At 38.0% G+C, this 14,324-nt stretch overlaps 1 pseudogene across 1 annotated transcript in view; it reads right to left on the minus strand.

Moving 5' to 3' along the window:
- The window catches only part of LOC101303497, a 42,003-nt pseudogene that overhangs the window by 12,216 nt on the left and 15,463 nt on the right, over nt 1–14,324 (minus strand). The window contains exons 4-5 of the transcript XR_184360.1: nt 7,131–7,456; nt 91–1,338 (exon numbers count right to left, since the gene is read on the minus strand). The product of XR_184360.1 is annotated as an uncharacterized LOC101303497 (transcript). The remainder of the gene's footprint in view (nt 1–90; nt 1,339–7,130; nt 7,457–14,324) is intronic.

The following is a 14,324-nucleotide window of genomic DNA, read 5'->3' on the forward strand; positions in this document are numbered from 1 at the left end:
CACGGGAAACCCACGTTGAAGACCTGCGGTAGGTGTTTACACGGATGCGCCGACATATGGCCAAAACATTTTACCTATGAAATCGATAACCTGTCCCATCTGCTTCTTGAGCTCCGTGATCTCTTTAGAATTAGCCTGTTGACCTGTCACTAAAGCTTGAGTTGCAGATGTTAAGTTCTGTTGCCCTTGAGCAAGGGACTTCAAGAGTTCATCATAATTAGGAGTAGAAGAACTAGCATTATTATTTGAACCTTGAACATTGGCATTATTAGGCGCGAAATTAGAAGAGTTAGGAACAAAACCTTGAGGTACCTGAGGCCTCATGAACAAACCTGAAGGACGAGGTCCTTGACCTTGAATATTGGCCGGTTGAGCATTGTTGTTACTCCACCGAAAATTCGGATGATCTCTAATTCCAGGATTGTAAGTGTTCGAATATGGATCATAACGTTGCCTCTGTTGTCCCATAAAGTTCAACTCCGCCTCACTCAAGGCACCATTCGGACATGAATCTGTAGAGTGATCCGAAAGTGAGCAAATTCCACAAGCTTGGTTGCCAAGATTCGAACCATTGAAAGCCTTGACCAAGACATCAAGCTTCCTATCCAACGTGATCATCTGATTCTGAGCTTCAATGTCATAGACACCACCACGGCCTCCTGCCGACTTCCTTGAGTTCTTGGTGCTGAATTGACCATTGTTATCTGCCAAGTCCTCAATTAAGTTATATGCTTGCCGTCCGGTCTTGTTCATAAATGTGCATCCACATGCAGAGTCCACCATACCCTTGTTGGTGTTGTCAAGTCCCTCATAAAAAGCTTGAACTAACTCGTCCAAAGTAATTCCATGATGAGGGCACTTCCTCTGAAGTTCCTGAAACTCTTCCCATGCCTCATAGAGACTGTCACCATCCTTTTGAGTGAAATTCTGAATCTCCCTCCTTAGCTTCTTCGTGAGTTGCGCAGGGAAGAATTGTTTCAAGAACTTCGAGGTCATCTCATTCCAATTGGTGATGATTCCTGCAGACAAAGAATACAACCAACGCTTAGCATCATCTTTAAGAGTAAAAGGAAATAAAAGAAATCTGCAGATATCGAGAAACTCTCTAAGGTGAACATTAGGGTCCTCCATTGGAGAACCCGAGTACTTAGGCAATTGCCCAAGCAACTGAACCGGTATGGAGAAGTTGGCTTCATTAGGCACAGTAAAAGCAATGCATGAAGATGATTCCGGGGCTGTGGGGATGAAAGCAGATTTGAGTGGTGAGTCGGTCATGTCGATGTCGGACTTGTCTTCCTCACAGTCAATCTCGGATTCGGATGAAGATGAAGATTCGGACTAGATTCGAAAGGGAGAAGGAGGATCTTGCTCTTCAAATTCCAAAGGTCCAACCGTGCTACTTGATGGTCCTTTTTGCTTCTTTATTTGTTCTTTACAAGCACGGTCAATCTCCGGATTCAATGGAACAAGAGCTCCTTGTGAAGACGAACGAGTGAGTCGAGGTTGCATGCACGTCTAGCACCTGAAAAACCATTTGGCCAAGATCAAGTTAGAATGCATGAGTATAAAACGAAATCAAAAGCAATAAACTAAACTAAGCTAAGAACCAAGGGTTCTTATAAATAAGAGAAAGGAACCAAGGGTTCCAAAAATCAATCAAAGGAAAAACAAAACAAAGGAAAACAAAAGAAATTCGAAAATCAAGAGATAAATTTCGAATCAAATTAAATACAAAATCATACATGCATGGCACCAATCTTTAAGATTACAAAGTCATACAAGCTTATTCTCGAGTTGCTACTAAAACACTTAAATAAATAATGATTCTAGATGGTAAGACACGGTGGACGTGCGGCCTAGATATAGATGTTTCGATCACCAGCTTGAAGCGTGGTTTCTAAAGGTCAATAGCTCAATCTAGAGATAGTGAACATGGTAGGACTCGTTTAGTGAGCAATGAGAACTCCATCACCGAGATGTATGTCTTCAAGGCTCTTGAGATCCAATTTTGGTCCCATGCACCAGAGTAATAGAAGGAGCGTACCGATGTACTCAGCTAGCAACAAACTTATGAACCAAACATGACTCCAAGTGTTAATAAAAGCCGCCCACAACCTCATGCAAACCCGAAAGTAAACAAGAAGGGTTAAGGCTAGAATTAACAAAAGGGATCTTACCTATTCCTGTGCATTACAACCTACAACATTATTTATACAAGTATTAAAGTAGAAAGACAAAAATAAAACACAATTACATCATATACAAATTCATGGTTTTAACTTTACAAATATAAACATATAGACATATATACAATGCAAATTTCGACAATTCAAAAAGATCGAGGATCCCGAAGGATCCCCGGCAACGGCGCCATTTGATAAAACGTATTTGCACACGCATCAATTAACCCTGTCAACAAATCAATCGTAGTATAAAGCAAGCAGGGATCGTTCTAAACCGGGGATCCAACTACAGGGTAGATCCACTAACCTAATATAAATGTCGAAATAAGCATATAGGGTTTAAAGGTTTGATGATTTCAGAATAGACATTTGAAATAAATCCTAAATTACCTCTATACATATTTACATGTGATCAACCAACCATCATGCAAACACAACTAAACAACCATGCAAGAACAAAGAAGATGATCTCTAATCTCAATTAAGTCCACACCGTGAGCAAATACACAACCTAAATTTGATATGCACATAAGTTCCTACGTGGTTCCTATGACATAGACATACTTTGAATTAGACTACGGGTTTTATTCAACATCGTGACACAAACAAGCTTGGCTACGTGCTCTACTTATAGGTCACACACATAAACCAATCATGCAATTACGTATCACATAAAGAATCGATGTGCTTAAGCACAAGTCCAAATCAAACATAGGTAGAAAATCGGTGAAATAACAAAGACAATGCAACTTATCAACTACTTGTATCAAAGTCGAACCTTGGATGATTAACACATGCAACATCAACTACTTGTATCAATTACACATGAAAATAGAAGAATACACCGAAAATCTTAAAGTACATGGACATAAAACCTAAAATCATTGACCATAAATCATAAACTTCAATTCAACACATGGCTTAAAAGTACTTCTATCTCATAGACAAGAATCGAAATATACTTAAGCAAAAACCTAAAACAAACATAAAAAAGAACGAACACATTCTAATCCGAAAGTAAAAGATGGAATTCACTCTCAAAATATCCCTACTTGTTCTATTCTTCGAGTGAGCGGAACCCTAGGCTACTTGCTTCGGATCAAGGATGATGGTGAGTTCGGATTATGGTGTTTGGAGAATGATGGAGTTTCGGCAAAGCTTTGGTGTAATTTTGCACGGGTTGATGATGATAAACTGCTGCCATGCCGTGCCCTATATATAGAGTAACAAGACTTGATCTCCAAGAATTCCTCAAGCACAAGGAATCCTTATTAAATCGGCAAAACCAAGTCCAAGTTGGATTTAACTTCCTCTCTTGGTCTTCAAGTAATCCTTATGCATTAAGGAATGACAAAACCATCTTGAACTTGGAAAACCTTCTCTCTTAGGCCGCACGATCTCTTTCCTTGGTGACTTGGGAAATCTCACGGCATCTTCCATACATATCTCGGATTGTACTTCTCCTAGCTCAAGCAGGAACTCCTAGCTGCCGGCCACCTTTCCCTCATGAGTTAGGAAAACATTTCCTGGTCAACACGGGTTTAGACTTTCCTGAAATAGAAATAAGAAAATTAGAAACTAGGAAAGAGGAAAGATGGAATCCTGATCAAGACAGGAATCATGAGTAAACAAGGATCTCCAACACTTAGCACAATTTCAACACCAAATTATTCAAATCCGAAAATACTATGTATTCTAACACTAAAACCTACATATTTCTATATTAAGCAATTATTCTATACTAAACACAAATATAAAGCTAAAACAATTAAATAGGAGTTAACAAAGGGTAAATAAAGGGTATAAACATATTAAGAACATGACACTTTGTGCTCCTATCATAAGGCCTTTTCTCTTATCCGTTGCGAAATGGATTAAGCTCAAGGCCTAGGGGGCAATGTTTGAGCCCAGTGGGTATTTTGGTCCAAGACTCGGGGTACGTTTTGGATAACATTTGGGCTAGTACCTGTGGCCCTTTTTTAATGCAAAGCCCACGAAGGGTGGCGAGGTCTGGCAACACGCGAGCTGGAGTTTTGCAAGGATTCTGATACCCCGCGGGATTTGATGTCCTCGCGGGATCCTTTGTTTCAGTTCGTGTAGGATTCTGCAGTGCATGGCGAGGTAGAGTTGGAAATGGACTGTAGTACTCCGCGGGATAGGATCGCTTAGTGTTCGAGTTTGCGTACGACGCTACAGTGAGATGATGCGGGGCGGTGAGCGAGACCTAGGCGAAGTCTGTTCTGGACACGTGTTGCATGGATCGCGCGGCTCGCGAGCTGATCGTATCCTTGTGGAATTCTAATTGCTGAGTCCGAATGAGTTGTGATTAGGTCTCTGCGAATTACTTGCGAATCGCTATATAAGGGAGCTTGACACAATCAATCACACAAAAACAAGTACAAATCCTCGAGCATCCTCGAAACGCTAAGTTCTAAGTGCACTTCGCCTTAGTTCTCAGACCCCTTCCTGATTCACCTTTCTCCCTATTTATTGCTCTGCTCGCTCTAACAGTGAGTATCGATTCACATGTGACAAGAGGTTTTACTCGTAATCCCTCGTCCGCGAGGTGGCACCGGTAACCCCTTCTTCGCTTGTTTAGAAGTCTAGCCGCAACGCATTTCTTTCCTCGTCCGTGAGGTGGCACGTCCCGCAATCTCTTTTTTTACTTTTGAATCACCAAAGTTCCGACTCTGCCCCTGCTGAGACGTGTGGCCAAAACAATAGTTATACAAATACACACTAATAAGCAAATGATCATTGGTTTTTCCAAGCCGGCTACTGGAACTGGGAATTCACTCCAGGTTTCTGCTGCACATTTCTACCATTTGTTTTGATCTGACTTGCTGATGCCTACTTTCCACCAGTTTTCACATTTGGCAACTACACTTTTCAAGTCCTTGGCCGTCAGAACAAAGCCTTCTACTTTTGAATCGCATTTCACATTGAAGGCAGAGTTGGGGAAGCTGGCTAAAATCCTTGTCTTGTGTTACCCACTCGATCAGTTCTTCCACGCCGTAGAAGTCACCTTTGCCAAGGTTGCTACCTGATGGGGAACTTGAAATACTACCCCTTTTTGCGTTCTCAGATGCGACACAACTATCATTACTGGTAGTTCTGTATATGAATAATGTACCTTCTGTAATGAGTAGCATGCTACGTATCGGATCTCCAATTTGAAATAGCGGGGTGTCCTCGGCGTATATCACCGGCTTTAGATTGTCGCACATCATTTGCAACACTATTTCATCCATCCTTTCAAGCTTTGGTACGTACGGAATAATGGATCGCAGAATTAGCTACGTGTTGAGAGAGAGAGAGAGAGAGAGAGAGAGAGAGAGATTTGGGACATACTTTCTTTAGCGTTTCATGCAGAGGAACCGCTTTAGAAATTTCTTGGTATACACCGGAAGAATAGAGAATATATTCTCAAGATCAGCATCTTTGTTCTCTTCCAGTTTATCGTTTATGTTCTTCATAATTTGTTTCTTCATATCGTCTGGGAGGTCATTTCTTTCCATCCATCCTAATATATCTCTCTCCTTTAACTGTATCTTGTTTCTTATCTCCTCCCATCTTTGAGTTTCCATGGATATAAATGTCTGTTTCACCACAAACGATTAAGAAGCTCGATTATTATCTTGTTAATTCCAGCCTAACTATAGGTTATAAACTATACATATGAAAACACCATAAAGTGAATCATGATGTTTGTATTTAAACTGAACATATATCTTCTAAAAAAAGAAAAAAGAAATTTGAACACATGAACCCAAAGATACATATACAGTACCATGCCATTAGAGAGATTTATAACCAACCTGTACATTTCCGATGAGATATAGAAATAGTAGCAAGCCAATAACAGAAATAAAAACTGCAAAGCATGTCTCCAATAACAGAAATAAAGTACTTGTTTCGAGATTCGTACCAAAATTACTGCAAAAAGCCGAAAGTAAGATTAAGATGTTAACAATGCATGCACTAGTGTGATTACGCGAAAAAATTACTATAATTTTTTTTAAAGAGATTTGGAACTCAGTCTAGCTGGAAAGCTCATCCCCACGTCTAGTAAAGATTCAAACTTAATGTAAAACAAGTATGGAGACTTCCATGCATATACACAAACCTTAGATTACGTAATCCCCACCAAAAAGAGTATGATAACTTCGTCCCAAAATGGATCTTCCTCGTGATATTATTTTTGAGGGAATCCAAAAATATTCCAAAATCAAAAGGGGCCGTGGCATTCTCATCAACGTTTATTGGGCAAAATTGATTAATGAACGTGGCATTTCTTTCAGTAGTATTGTGACCCTCACAGTAAAAGGTACTCATACATCCTTCATTTGAACTGTTGTATGCCCGACACCAACAAGAAGTTTCTCGTTGAATAGAAAAGAAATACCAAAAAGCTCCCAGGACCTGAAAAATATTTACTGAGAATATTATTAGACGAATAAGGAAAACTCATGTAGCTATATATCTAATCGATCTGTTTTCGTTTAATGAAAATAAAACTGATAACTAAACAAATCTGTCTTAATAAGTCAGCAGTTTTTGAGCAACACTATTCATCGAGTAGCTAGTTTGCACACCAAAGATTAAAATGAAGCGACATGATTGATGAAAACAAAACTTACATGACTTGCAAGGAGATATAAGAAAAAATTAAACAATGCTTTAGCCCATATTCCAGTAGTTTGTCTGAGATTCTGAGATGATCGGTAAATTCGATAAATCCTTGGCAGGTATTGAGCGAGGAGAAAGACATTGAGAATTTTTCTACGCTCCAAGTAACCACGGCCTCTCATGTTGTAGAAGACAAATACTAAAAGAAACTAGGAAAAAAAAAAAAAAAAAAAAAAAAAACAAATTTTGGTAAGATAGCTAACCTTTCTAGCTAGCAATGTAAAATGACTGGATTCACTCAAATTATGATCTGCATACCTGTGGCATTGGAAAAACAGCTAAAATGCTGGTTAGCGTATAGTGCCATGCTAGCTTCCAAGCAACTAATTTAGCAAATGGAATTATCTCAGCTGCCGATACCTTTGAAAATTCCCAATCCCATTCTAATTCATTCTTATTTCCTTTGTGTGCTTTGTAAGCAGCGTTAATGGCGATGCAAACATGATATATGATATTCACAACGATAGTAACATCAGTGAGAGATCGCAGAATGAGAGCTATAGTCCTCAACTCTTTGTCTACTCCAAGGCACTTTTCTTCTCCATCGATGATGGGAATGTAGAAGAACAATGGGTCTAGTGAGACTGCAATCACACATGCGATTACGAACATCTTATTCCAGAATGAAACTGAAAGAAGTTTTCCTTCCAAATTTTGTTTTGTTGAAAAAGAATCTCGGTCTCTCCATGGGGGATCTTGCGATTCCTTCTCAATATTGTCAAAATTGTACATCCTTCTCCGTGTGACGCTGATAAAAAGAAAATATGATCAAATGGAATTGATGAGAAATTAAAGAGAAAATCAAAACGAAATAGACTCCGTCATATATCTATGTGATGCATGTTGTACATTTTAAAGTCAATACATGCAGTAAAACATCGAATAGCCTCAATTAAATAGTGAATTTCTCTAGTCCCAACTTGGAACCAGTTCATATTACTAAGAATCTCGCTAAATACATAAGATAATAATTTTTATAGACTCTATTTAGGTCCCAACAAATATATAAAGTAATAATTGATTAAATAAATATTTAAAAATTATAGTTCTTTGCTTTTTCCGTGTATCATAGTTCTTTGCTTTTTTCGTGTGTTATGAAAAATGAAGGAAACTCTTAACAAATTAAGTAACTCTTGAGACTAGCTTGTTCTCAACCCTAAGAGCAAGTTCACCCGTTGGGTTAGAATAAATACAGTGACCTGGGTCACTCTGGGTCACTGTGACTAGGCAGCAGACTGTGACTGGGCAGCAGTTTCCACCCGTTTAAAATGTGAGATTGCTGCCACGTGGCAGTGACTGTTTATTAAATTTTAAAATACATTTTTAAATGTAATTAATCGTTTTATGTATAAATAAATAATAATTTATGTGTAAATAAATGCAATTTATATGACATATTAAAATTAATGTTTTATTTCATGACATATAAGTAACAAGAAGCTTAAAAAATATTTATTTCATGACATTTATTTATTTTTACAGATTTTTCCTATAAATTTATAAATAAAAAAAAGAAAAAAAAAACTAAAAATTCTGCTCTGGGCACCCAATCGATTCTGCTCTGGGCACCCAGTCGATTCTGCTCTTGACGGCCGACGGCGAACCTTCTGACGGCGAGCACGCCCAGCAGCTCTGCATGCACGCACAGCCCCCCTGCCTTGCGCCACCTCTGCAGCGAGTGGACCAGGCCTCCTCCGGCGTCGAAGAAAGGGAGGCGAGCGCCCTCAGGCTTGGTCCCTGTCTCCTTGTCGGTGGAGTCAAGCGCTTAGCACGTCGCTGCGGTTGGTTCGTGCATGAAACGTTCCTTCCTAGCGCGTCGGGCGATGCAGGCGTCATTGCTGACGCAAGCCACGAGCTTGGGCCTGGGCTGAGGTGGCTGCAACTCGCCTGGGTCACTCTTCTCCTCTCACTAGGTTAGTTTTCTCCCCACCCAATTAACCTGGGCTAGAAAATGAGTGATCTCATTTTGTGGGTGGAAACAAATAATTCTGGACTGGGTTACTTTGCTGAGGTGGATCCAACCTGGGTTGGATTTTTTTCCCGCCGGTGGACTTCCTCTAAGGCAGCCGCTTAGCAACCCTGCCACCAATCCTTAAACACAAAGGCCGCCATCTAGCGGCGTCACCACCAAGCCAAAGTCTCCTCTGGCACCAATCCCAATCATGATGCTACAACGCAGTGTTCTTTGGCCTTCTCCAGCCTCTCCTCTAAGTGGTACGTTCCTCTCCACACTTTATGGCCTCTCATCGGCTTTGAATCACCGATTGCTTCCAGTACATTCCCCGCTAATTCAATCTATTCCCCAGATTATCTCACTTGGATATGGCTCTCCAAACACTAAAACAACAACTAGCCTCCGTTGTTAGAGTATCAAGTTTTGCCGGTACCTTTCTACGGGTAAAACTACAGCAGGATGAATCTGACCCATGCCAATCGAGCAAGGCTGAAGGATGAAGGATGAAAGGATGTTTGTGTTGATAGAAGCGACAAGATCCAGACTTTTGGATCGGTTGACTTTGCCTAGAATTTTGAGGTCGGCTGGCCAATATGTGGTGCGACAATCTGATCAGAGGTAAGTTTGATCTCAGCGTTAGGATATAAAGATGGTTGGTTGGAAATCACAGTGTGCTATTCCAATGGTGGTATGAGGGCAAGAACGCCAGCAATGGAGCACTATACAACAGGGATACGACTGTTGTTTGGGTGTAGGAATAGAGGGCAGGGGTCTGCTTGGGTGCCCCAACCATGTTTTAGGGCCAAATCAGCCTGGGTGCCCAAAGAAAAATCTGATTGGAGGCCCAATAATGGTTCAGGACCTAAATCAATAAACTGGAAAAGGGTCTTGTGGGCCAAAATAAGGAGCTCTAATCAGTTAGGGTTTCACATTTGGGATCCTGGAGGTTTTGATCCGGTAAGCTATGAATATTTTGGCGTAACCGAGACTTTTGAATCGTTTGGAGTGGTATTGAAGAATGATTCAAGTTATTATGCTGAGCATAAAATGTCAAATGAGTGGACCACGAGACATTTACCACCATGTGTACTACCACAACGTCTTGTTATATCTTTACATGGCAGCGGACGAGTATTTAATAGCCACTCTCGCTTTAGGCTACCTCAACTTTCAAATAGCTCAAATACACTCCACGTTTGTTATCTAGAGGTGTTTCGATATGCTTGTCACAAAGTTTTATTTTCTGTTTTTCGATTTGCTTATCACCAAACTCTATTCTGTAACTTTTTTAGTTGGTTAAGCAACTAACGCTATCAATGAAAATTGTTTGTAGTTCCAAAAAAAAAAAAGTAAACTCTTAATAACAAAACTCTCTCTAAAGTAATAAATATTTATTTATCGATAATATAATAACCTCTCTAAAGTAATAATTTTTTGTAGCCCAAATATTATTCATTTATAGAGGTTTTAGTATGATTTTAGAAAAATATATAGTTCTTTTTCTTAAAGTACACTAGCTTTTACCCGTGCATATTTGCACGTTATCATAAAATCACCTAAAATTAATTAGTGACTCACGGTTAACTATCTATTTTCTCAAGGTGGAAGTTTTCAATCTTGTAATCCCACACTATCTATCCACGTTTCTTTCATAATTATCTTTTTCTTTGCTATTTATATATTTATTTATATTTTTTTTCTTTTTACTATAATAACCCTGAATTTATTGTCTCAATTGACATATAAGGGTAATATAGGCATAACACATTTTGATAAATTTTTGAATGTTTGGCTATATTATAGTAGAGATATACTTGGTCTTAAAAAGCTAATGCACGTAGCAAAGAGAAAACCCTACTGCCTAGGAAAATTTTATTAGATAAAACCATATCAACAAAATAGTTATCTAATAATCAGACTTATTTTGTTAGCCAGATTTGTATGAACAAAGAACAGTAGTTCATAGAATAAGAAAGAACAACAAAAAAGTCAATTACAACAAAAGTTACTAACAAATTTCAGCTAAAAGTTTATGTAGATTGTAATTAATGGTGTGTGAATTTCACTAAAAAAAATTCAGCTAAATGTATCAAAACTAGGGGAAATTCAATGATATCATTAGTGATGAAACGATGTAGATGTTGAAGGAAAAACCGATTAACAATACGTGGAGCACCAAAACTCTTCTAATAATACTCTTTTAATCGTACAGTAGTCTCAAGTTTCTGATGTACGTATATCTCTACTTATTAAGCGGACAGGGGGTTTACTGTTCACGGAACAGTGCCCTCACCATCTTGCCCCCATGTTGTGTTTTTTTTAACGGCCAGCCCATCCACACTGAATTCACCCTTTCACCCTTAGTTGTTGTTTTGTCGTCTGTGTTGTTTTATCTTTGACGCACTGCTTCAGAAGTTTAGATCGAAAACTATATTGGGAACACAGAGAGAGAAAAAGAGAGGCAATCAGAGAAGAAAGAGAGAGTGAATTGGAGAGAGGTAGTGGAAACTGAAAAGAGTGTTCCTCTTCAGACGCCGGGGTTTTCGCAAGTGCAAGAGCATCAAGAGATTTGTCCAGGCAAGTGATCACATCCTTTTTTTCCTTTTGGTTTCTAGGGATGCAACTTCGGAGAGACAATTTTAGTGTTTATTGCTGGGTTCTCTCTCTGATCTATGATATTGATTTAGTTTTAGTTTAAGAGAGAAAGAAACAATCGGAGAAGAAAGAACAAAATAGATTGGGGAGAGAGAAAGAAAGAGTGAATCGCTTTGGTTTGGTTTTGATTTCCTTGGAATTGGTTTAGGGTCTACGTATTTTGTTTATCTTCTTCTTCATTTTTTTTTTTTTTTTTTAGAATTTTCTAATCGACAGATGGTTTCGGCCGGCTATTTTCCCACCATGAAGCGTCGTCGCAACGATTGATCGGGTCGGAACCCGAAGGCCTAAGCATCAGCTTTAAGGCCGTCAGCCTGCCCAAAGCCGCCTTCGAAATAGCTGATGTCATACCTGTATGTAACTCTCTCTTTCACTTTGGTTAGAAGGAATTAATAGCCGTAGGAATATCCAAAAATTGTGCAACTAATGAAGCAAAATTTAGTGTGAAATTCAGGTGTTACCGTATAATTTTGTATCTTTAAATTTTACTGGCTGCATGTGTTTCTTTGTCTATGAGAGGATGGATATTTGTTTTATTTTTGAACATGTACTTCACATATTTGATTTTGTGGGCTTCTAGGGTTTATGAGGTTATTGTGATTGAGATTAAGTTAAGAGCTGTATGATGATCCATTTTGTTGAATGGTATTATTAATTATAGATCGAGGATATGTGTTTTGATCAAATCAATTAATTGAGGTTGAGGTTCGGTATCTACAAACTCAGGAAACTAGCTAGATTGTTATCCCAAATTTTGTCATATTTGTTTTTTTTCTTTTTCTTTTTTTGTGCAGAGGCTTGAGGATTATGTGACCATTATAAGCTCAAGCTCAAAAGATAGTGATAATGGAATAACTGATGCAGAGAATGCACGGCAGCTATGGTTGGCTTAATTCTGAAGGTGATAAGCCATTTTAGTTTTCATTATCAAGTTGTTATGCTACAATTCACAGTATGAAATCACAATTGTAAAATATGCTTCTGGATAATAATTATTGAACTTGAATTATTGTATTTTTTATGCTACAGAAGACTGCAAACAACTTATTGGAATAGGAAATAAAGGTTCTCCATTCCTTTAAAACATATGGTAGAACTTAGAAGCATGCCGATGCATGCAGGTGTGTTTTTAACTATATTCTACCTAATACTTTTACTTCATATGGTAGTTTGAAGTCATTACATCATTTAGATTTAGATTACAATTCTCCTCTTTTCCTCTTTATTTGCCTCTGCTGTTCGTATATGTTCAATTCCTTCTATCATCAAGGTGACTCACTAAATGGACCTTCTGTTTCATAACAAAATCCTATTAAAATAATCTCAAATGTTCATTTATCTGTTACTAACTACTATACAAATCTTAATTTTTAACTTTCAGAATTGCAACAAGAAAAGTAATGGCTAAACCCAAGGAAGACTCTTGCGGCAAGAGTAAGCATTAAAACCCTTTTTTTTTTTTCTTTTTTTTTTACTTTCAACTAGATATACCTTAGTTTTTCATTATAACCTATTCTCTGAATTTTGATGTTAAATTGACACAGGGGTAGAAAGAAAAAGCAGGAACAAATCCAAACAAGACTGAAATAGGCACACATGATCCTTTTTTCAATTATGGTGACATATTAAATTGCCAGCTGCAGCTCGATTAACATAGATGTTGTTAATCTATAATAATTTCTGCTTTCATACTTAATGGCTCCGGTATATATTGAGATCATTATAAGCTCTTCTTCCCAATTGATTTTATGTGGTGGAATAGCTGCCAGCAGAAATTAGAAATGAGGGTAGGAATATGTACGTGCCTAATAACCTAACCCTGTGCTCATTAGTCAACAATTTATTGCCTTGAGTAAGCAACCAGGTAAAGGTTTTTCACTTAGGTGGTAGTACTTTAACGATAATTCCATAAGGTACTTATGATATTCTATAAGTAAACCTTTGGCAGCTTTTGTTTAGTGAGTGACTAGAGAGCTTGAAAATTTAGCTTCAGATGATGAACTTGAGGAAGAGATTGGTTGACTATGGTTGTGTTTGATTGCTGTAAGTTTTGGAATGCAAACAAGGTTGGAAATACATGGAGATTTTTTGTAACTGAGATTTTAAATGTAAATGTTTAATGCTCAATGGGTTGCATTTGCTTAATGCTACTAGATTTTCCTTTTCTTCGATCTGATCGTTTTGTAATATGTAATCTTTACTTTTGAGGTTCTTATGCACGTTAATGTGAATTATTATGTTTATTTTAGTATGAGTTTGTGAGTGTTGTTATGATACATCAGACCGAAAAATTCTCAAACTAAGTTGTATCTAAAACAACAGATACAATGCACCCGCGCATGCTGGAAGGTTGGAAGGTTAGTATATATAAATTGCACATGCAGCACTTTATACTCTTAAATCTTAATTAGTATGATCACTCTAACATTGAAATGATAATGGTAAGAGCCAGCAGTTGGTCGTCATAACTACAACACAAGGGAAAATCAAATAAAACATATCTGGATATCATACAATTAAACGGTAACACAAACACGACCAAAAAAAAAACGGTAACACAAAGACGCAAATCCATAAAATCGTGCTTATTTGGGAAAACAAATACGAGGAAAAGAACTAACCTCGTCATAGGGACATCATTGGGTTCCTGCTTGGTAGGCATATATACGTTGGATATGATATAGGACTCTCTGTAAATCAGTGAAAATTTATATATGGAAACTGCAGGTGATAAGTGATAACCTTAAGCTTAATATAGTAATAAGAAACGCTTGCAGTGAGGTTGTGTATAAGCATATATATATATATATATATATATATATATATATATATAGTAGTAGTAG

The sequence above is a fragment of the Fragaria vesca genome, linkage group LG3, assembly GCF_000184155.1.
Source record: "Fragaria vesca subsp. vesca linkage group LG3, FraVesHawaii_1.0, whole genome shotgun sequence".
NCBI classification, from domain to species: domain Eukaryota; kingdom Viridiplantae; phylum Streptophyta; class Magnoliopsida; order Rosales; family Rosaceae; genus Fragaria; species Fragaria vesca.